Source organism: Cebidichthys violaceus, unplaced genomic scaffold (genome assembly GCF_023349555.1).
Source record: "Cebidichthys violaceus isolate CVI_PGR_0920_01 unplaced genomic scaffold, fCebVio1.0.p SCAF_3, whole genome shotgun sequence".
Taxonomy (NCBI): domain Eukaryota; kingdom Metazoa; phylum Chordata; class Actinopteri; order Perciformes; family Stichaeidae; genus Cebidichthys; species Cebidichthys violaceus.
Window position 1 is genome coordinate 16,153,254 of NW_027176483.1, and position 7,945 is coordinate 16,161,198.

The following is a 7,945-nucleotide window of genomic DNA, read 5'->3' on the forward strand; positions in this document are numbered from 1 at the left end:
GTATTTGGCTTGTCTTTCAGCCAAATTTCAATCCAGCTGACGTGACTGTAGTAAAAAATATGTTTCCGACTCATGCTGAACACATGCTGCTCACAATGTGCTTGATTTTGAGTTAACTTTGACCCTAAAAAGAATAATACCTGGATCATTCAGCGGGGCCAGCTGTCTGCAGTGGCGTATATTTAGAGATTAGACAGTTGCAGGTTCTCTGCCAGTTCCCCCATTTGAAATTGGTCTTTGTGTCTACACAGAGAAAGGAAGTGTGCCATCTCCAGACACCAGCCCATTCATCTCCATGCAGAGCTGCTCTCTTGAGATAAATGCTGGAAGAAGTTTCTAAGGAGGAACTCATTGCATGAATCATTTCTTGCCTTTCAAATTCATTGCATCTTCTTATGGAGACTGCAATTGTAGCCCACTGGGAGCTACGAGCTTTAATGCATATGCCGACGAAGAAAGCCACTTCAGAGGAAAGTATCTAACATTAGTGTGTTGGTCATGCTGCTCTGTGTGAGTACCATTACATTTGAGGTGAAATTGTCCCTTTAATAATGTATTTTTAGACACCCAGTCCTCTCCATCCTTCCTGTAGCTGCCCTATAGCTGCTGACACCAGGGATATCTCAGTGCAGACCACAGAATTGATCTACACATCCAGCTGAGGAGAAACAGGATTTAAGATGCATGGAGAAAAGATTGGCCGTCTTTCTTTGAACTTAATCTGCAGGGCTACACAAACTGGCCATAAAGCAAAGCTTTATGACACCCTGGGAGATGTGCTTCATCGGTTTTTCCATAACCACCCTGACACACAAAGCTGCAAGTGGCCTGAGTCAGCCGTCAGCTAATTACCCATTTCTTTGCACTCAATACTGGCAAGCTCTTTCTGTCTCCTTAACTGTGCTGACAAGTTTAGGTCTTATCAATATGGGCAACAAATATGAGGTGCATGGTGCCATTGGGAAATGCAAAATAGCACACTGTTAATCTCCACCAGGGGTCCCTAAACAATTTTGTTAGACTCACCCCAAAGCCCTTTCAGATGAACTCGGTCACCTCTTCATTGACACATTGAAAATACTATCCATTACTTTTAACTAGCTCTTTTAACTGCGTATCCATCACTTTAAGCTTATTATTTATTCATTTCCTTTAGCTACTTTCAGCTAACTTTTTTATCTGTTTGCTTTCTAAGTAGTTTCCACACATTCTGAATGTGCAGTGTTACAGCTGACTCAATATGTGCATACATTTTTCACTCAACTCGTAATTTATATTTTATCAAATTAGTTGAGCTAATCCACAATTTTTTCACATTTCAAGTAACTCCTGGTTGGGAAGGACTGATTTACGATGCCCAGGCTGGACAACATAACAGAGGTTCAGACGTCAGAGGAGATGTGAGGAACTCAAGCCAAGATGTTTAAAGGTGAAGCAACCAATTTTATTCTGGAAAATGGTGGTGATGAGGTGACAGGGCACGCTGACGTGTCACACTGACAGCTCTTGGGAGCCAGGGCAGGTGATGCCCTGGCTCCCAAGAGCTGTCAGTGTGACACGAGTAATTTGCATATGTGGAAACAGAAATAAAGTATTTTTTTGACACCACCATAATGTAAAACAACATGATAAACTACAAATGTTGTGAGGGTGGAGGCTTGTTAGCAGGTTGAGGAGGAAGATCACAATCAAGCTGAAAGGCTTATGGTTCAAAGCTTGAGTGGACAAGAATATCCACCACTGTATGTACTCTTATCTACAGTGTAAACAACCACACACTAATCACATTAATATAGCAACTAATATTGTGTTTATTAGACTCAAGACACCACAAACACATAATTTGTTTTCATTATTTCCCACAATGCAATAGTTAAAAAATAAAGTAATAAACACTGCTTCCTATGAAATAAACTTCACCTGCTATTCAAATTCAAAACAGATGAATATTACAGGCTTCAGGTCACCGGTATGAAGGAGGACAGACACAGTATGAACGATGTTTTGATAAGCACCTTCTTGACCTTCCAGCACCACTGTTGTGTCAGTCAAATAAGCTCTATCACGTAAATCCCCCCTCTACTCTGCCCTGACACCTGTCTGGAATCACCAGCCTTAACCATTCGCTGCTCATAATGAGATGTGGAAGCGAAGGAGGTTGTGAGACGTCCTTGGATTTGCTCCTCCAGCTGCAGGTGTGTCATGCAGGTTCATTATCTCAAAGTCAATTTTTTATGGTCCTTATCTGGGCAAGCAGCCAGAAAGTCGTCAAATTATGAGCTCTCTCTCCGTCAACGCTGACACATAACCGCATGCTTTGATCAAAATCAATGTCATCCCCTGTGCACGTGAGCATACATAAACATGTGTATGTTCATGCAGTTTAATGGAGATATGGCAACATGATGACAAAGGTGACACCCAGCAGCAGAGAGGCAGAGGACCATTTCTGACGCTCTGTGCGCTCCACAAATTGCCCACCTTATAGGAGAGCATTGATTTTTAAAAAAAAAGGTAATTGCCCGGTGAGAGAAGAACAACACAGCATATTGACAATCCAGTTAAAATTACTTGTGAAAAATCCTGTTGATGACCAGAGAAACATTACCTATTCCTAATTTGTATCAGACTTACATCAGCACTTAAAGATAGCTTTTCACGGCACACAATATTTATAATTCCTCTCTTAAGTGCTGAGAGCTACTGTAGGTTGGCTATAATTTCCACAAGCTAAGTGCATGCTTTGTATCACAGGCCTATCTGAATGTTTTCTATAAAAATGCTTAAAAACGATGTGACAATACATTGAGCTCTCCTGAAATTTAAGCTCAGCAGCTTTTCCTCTATTGACACGACCATTAAAATCCCAATAGCATTGGCACCAACAGGTTGCATTTTTCACTCTCCTTACTGGGAGCCAGAGATGTCCTTTATGGAGAGATTAAGGAGCATTTAAGACTGAATGAAGCCACAGTATCTTTATTACTGGAGCCACACAGGCCCTGAGCAGACATCAGCCTCTGTCACACCCATCATTCAAATGCTGTTATTTCCCCCCCATGCACACAGTACAAATACACACTAACCCTCCATATGCACCCCTGCTCCTCAGAGGCCATCTTTACCTCTCTGTCTCTGCTCTCTCCCTGAGCAACTTAACTTTTTTAATATGAGTGTGTCTGTGATATCTTTTGCAGTGAAAGTTGCATTTTAAGGACATCTCTCCCCAGCATTTGTTTCCAGCACAAGTTCACTCACAGGTTATTTATTTTGTTTTCCACTGATCCTAGTAAAGGGCTTTCACAGCGAACATCAAAAGACCAGCTGGCGATGCTGCATCTTGGGTAGAGCTCCTCAAGGTAAATGCAAGCAGGCTCCCCCCTCCATCAAACTTAGCAGCGTCAGCATTATCACACACACTGCAGTTTAAAAAGACACCAGTGAACCTCAACAAGTATTTCATCAGCGAATAAGCTTCAACAACAGCAATACATTAAAGCACCATATGCAAGTATTATTGGGGTCGGAGCCCCCTCTTAACTGTCAGCAGGATCTAAATCATGGCTTTACATCTACAATAATTAAATACTCAAATGATCTTGTCCTTTATCCTCCTATTGGGTGGAAAACACAGTCCACGAGGGCTCATGGTGAATGTTTAACTACTGTAATACTGCAAAGTAATTAGGCATTTTAAAATCTGAGATAAGAAGCAGTAGACGTTTCTAATTTTAAAATGTGTCTATAGTTTATGAAGTGTCTGGGCTATTTTAAGATTTTGTTTCCCATGATGCACAATAAAGCAGTCATAGGAGGTCTGGCAAGAGAGAAAAAAATGTGTAATAGCATCAAGCATGAGGCGTGTAACAATAGGCGCCTTCTGAGGCTCCTCAGTGGGTAAATAACTAATTAACTATAATATTCACAGTCAGCCTGTTTACAATGGAAAAAATACTGTGAGGAACTTTTAACTGGTTGTGAAACAGTCTCAGTTCAATACTGTTGCGGATCATCAGCATTGCTGCCGCTCTGGCCCAGGGCCCAGATACCGCTGTATCCGGACCCGGACCTATAACCAAAAATGTTGACAGACCGCTTTTATCTTAACTGGCGCAGCTTTTCTAGCTTATCTCATGTGATGCTACTCATCCAATCAAATATGTGTATTCCGATAAGCATCGCGACTCGAGTGAGAAATACTCATACAGGCAAGAGACATGGCGAGAGACAGAATAGCCGGAAAAGTACGTTAGTCCGAGAAGATATTTCACATGGCGAGCTCGAAAACGACAAACGTGGACAACGAAACCAGAGCCTTTAACCAAGAATGGACAGAATGTTATGTGTTCATTCTTCCCACGGGCAGTTCAAAACCAAAGTGTCTCATATGTTAAGAGATCGTGACAATTATTAAAAGCAATGTGAAGCATCACTACGAGACAAAGCACAAAACGTACCTACTCAAATCTGAAATGAAGGCACAGAAAATAAACAATCTAAGCGCCCAATATGATTAATCAACTACATTCCTAACACATTAATCCACTGCCCAACAATGCTGTTAACAGAGTGGAGAATAGAGCTGAAACAAGTGGTTTCCATAACTACAGATATAGATATTTTCTCTCTTTTTGGAAGATGAGAAGACTATGGATATTGTGGCTTTTTTTGATTGGCATCACTTCAGACCTAAATGAGCTGAATTTAAAGTTGCATGGCAAGGACAATTCATTAAATGAATTATTCTGAAAATAATTACTTTATTTTAAGATAAACATATTTTAAAAGCTTTTTCTTATGTATTTTATTTCTAAAAATCCAGCCCTTATTTTACTTGAATTATGAGATGAACATGTGTATATACTATTTATAATTCAGTTCAATTTCAAAAATGGACTATTAATATTATTGAAATATTATTCAATTGGACTTTCAGTTGTTGACTACTTACAGATGTTGATTCAACTACTAGGCTACTTCAATTTGGAACTAAATCATAGCACAAGTTAAACATTAATGTGACAATTTCTGTAACTGGACCTCGTTGAATTTGAATTGAATACAACTGCTCTAGTCCAATAAATGGATAATAGATCGATATTTTAAAGAACAACACTGAGTGGAATTATTGCTGGTGCTTTAGTTTGGAGCACAGTGCTGGTTTCGTTCCTCTCCTCAGTGTGCTCCCACACTGTAGATCAGTCCATCTACTGGCGTTCAATCACACACCCCTCACCAGCTGGAGCCAGGCTGCTCGAAAGGATCTTACCCCGAGGAGCGTCTTTCTTCCGGAAGGTTTTGGAAAACCAGTCCAAATGTTTTTCAAGTGAGCAACACTCTGATGTTTTAGTTGCTGGTATTGGTCTGCTGCCCCCTCTCCCCCTCCCCCACATCCCTCCTCCCATGTTTGGCATCTCTTTCTTCTTTTTATTCCCAACTCCACTTTCAGAAGACAGTAGGTGTGAAAATGTCTGTGGGATTTTATATTTTCATTTCATTTTCTCTTATGGAAGTCTTTAGCACAAGGAGGACTAAAGCGCAGTATGAGCCGTGGGCTGCGGTATCACAGAGACAGTAGGAAGAAGGTGTGATAACAACCCTGCGGGCTCAGAATCGGATCACGCGTCATGCTTTACAGCCTTGGTCTGTGAGTTTGGTTTGGCCTCAGTTTCTCCAGCCCACTCATCCCAGTTTGCAGCAGCTGAAGGTTTCAGGGCAGGTCTGAACCACAAAGAGTCTCCTCTTCTTCGTCTGGCTTTTATCTAACATACTTTGCATTGAACATTGACCCCCCCCCCCCCCCCCCCCCCCCTTCCCAACTGCTCCCACGGTAGATAAAGGTATACCAACACTGTCAGCACTTCCTCAATGAATTCCCAACTAGCTTTAATTTTCAGTCTCACCCATAATTCACACCAACAGAGGGCACCGAACAGAGCGGCATCCAGCTGGGTTAAAGGACCAAGTGCTGTATCTTTTCCTTTCGGTTTCATTTAAATAGATTTCATATTCATTGAAACAGCATATGAGACATCCAATTTCAAAATGTTGAAAAGGAACAGACTGGATGGAGTAGAGACGGCGGGGAGATGGACCCTGACTACAAACACATCAGCATGGATAGCTGTGAGCTGTTGTGTATCCTGAGGCTGCTGCTGATCCAAGACGACAAGTTGCTTTTGCAAACAGTCAATTTGTTCTTGCGTATAGTGTCTTTAGTATAGATGCAACAACTTGAAAAATAGTTATTCTAGTCTAGTGACTCAGGCTACATCCACACTGCCAAGTTTTGTGGTGGAAGAAAAACTATTCAATAGTACCGAGTGAGTCCAATAAACACTGAATACTGAAACAAGAAACATTGAGGAAAGAGGATGCAGAGGATGAGCAAAGAGTTCAGTTTGTCTCCTGCTTTTAAGCATCTCAGCACACAGTAGGGGGGAACCTCAGGTATTTACATTAGATACAATTGATCAACAGTTTCAAGCTCCCCATTGAACCCTCCAGTCATCCCCTTCATCTTCTGAGCCTTGTCACACAAAGACATGTGTCTTTATTACCCTTGCCTATCTCTGAGAATCTTCACACTTCAACATTCTCTGGTTAAACTGCAACCCCCATTTGGTTGCTCCCTCTTATCAAAGCAAAAGGCCTGAGATACCCCACATGGTCCTGTTACCACTCTCCTTACACAATCATATGTCACAAATATAGTTTTGTTAGTGGGTAAGGCACATAAACTAAATCACAGTAGAAATGTACTAGCCCAATTACATTTTCTATCACAGTTTCCATTTCAAAAGGCATATCTTTTGCTACGTTTATACCTAGCGTCCAAGCTACTCAAGAGTTATAAAACCCCAGAAACAGAGATTTTAAAAACGCTACCGACGCCGTGTTAGTTTTAAAACTTCAGTCAGTGTGGATGAGGAAACCGGGGACCGTTGAAAATGATGTTCGCTACTTGATTGGGTCATAGCAGTAACAACGTATCCTTCCCTGATTCGTCACGCTGACGGAAGAAAACAAGCAACAACAGTTTTGATTATCGATCGATTACCAGGTTAATTCAACATGGATACCGGATTACAGGCATTGCTGACCTTGTTGTCTATACAAGCAGCTGTTGTGCAGTTAAATTTGGCATTTAATAATTTTACTACTGCCAACATGTGGAGGAAGCAAGCTGTTATTGGAGCGATTAGTGTCCGCCCTAAAAACGGACATTTAAAGCCACGGTTTGCGGCTTTCCTTTTCTTATCAATGCTTATTTTTGTTCTGCACAACTACTGTGAAGTTCACAAATAACTGTAAACAAACTAAAGCATAAATGCTCTCCAGTACAGCAGGGACTTCCAGTCACCCGGCAGAGCTATGAGTGTGAGAACAGAAACTGAGAGGAAACGAGTGAGAGATGTGTGTTCACCTAAATTTCTACCATAATCTAGTAAAACTTTGATATGTAATGTGTGTGTGTGTGTGTGTGTGTGTGTGTGTGTGTGTGTGTGTGTGTGTGTGTGTGTGTGTGTGTGTGAGAGAGAGAGATAAAGCAAGGCCTGCAGCGTTGTACATAAGTTTGAAAAATAAAACTTCTAAAACCTTCCACAAAATTTGTCTTTTTGAGTATATAGAGTAAGATTATAGAGGAAGCACCTTTTATTATTAATAGTTGTATTTTCTGTAACTAAGCAACCAATCTACTTTCTGTTTACACTGTGTGATAGAAAATGTCATTGTATAATGTTCTACTATGACTATCTTATTTTGCTTTATTCAATGTTTGACAAACCTATATGGGATGTCTGCTGTAACTCCTTCTCAAGGAAGGATCCCAAAAGGAGTGTTTGTGGAATGTTTAGATTAGATAAGTCGTAGATCTTTGATGTAGGGAGTGCAGACAATAATCACAGAATGTTTAACTTAGAGGTAGTAAACCACAGGAGGT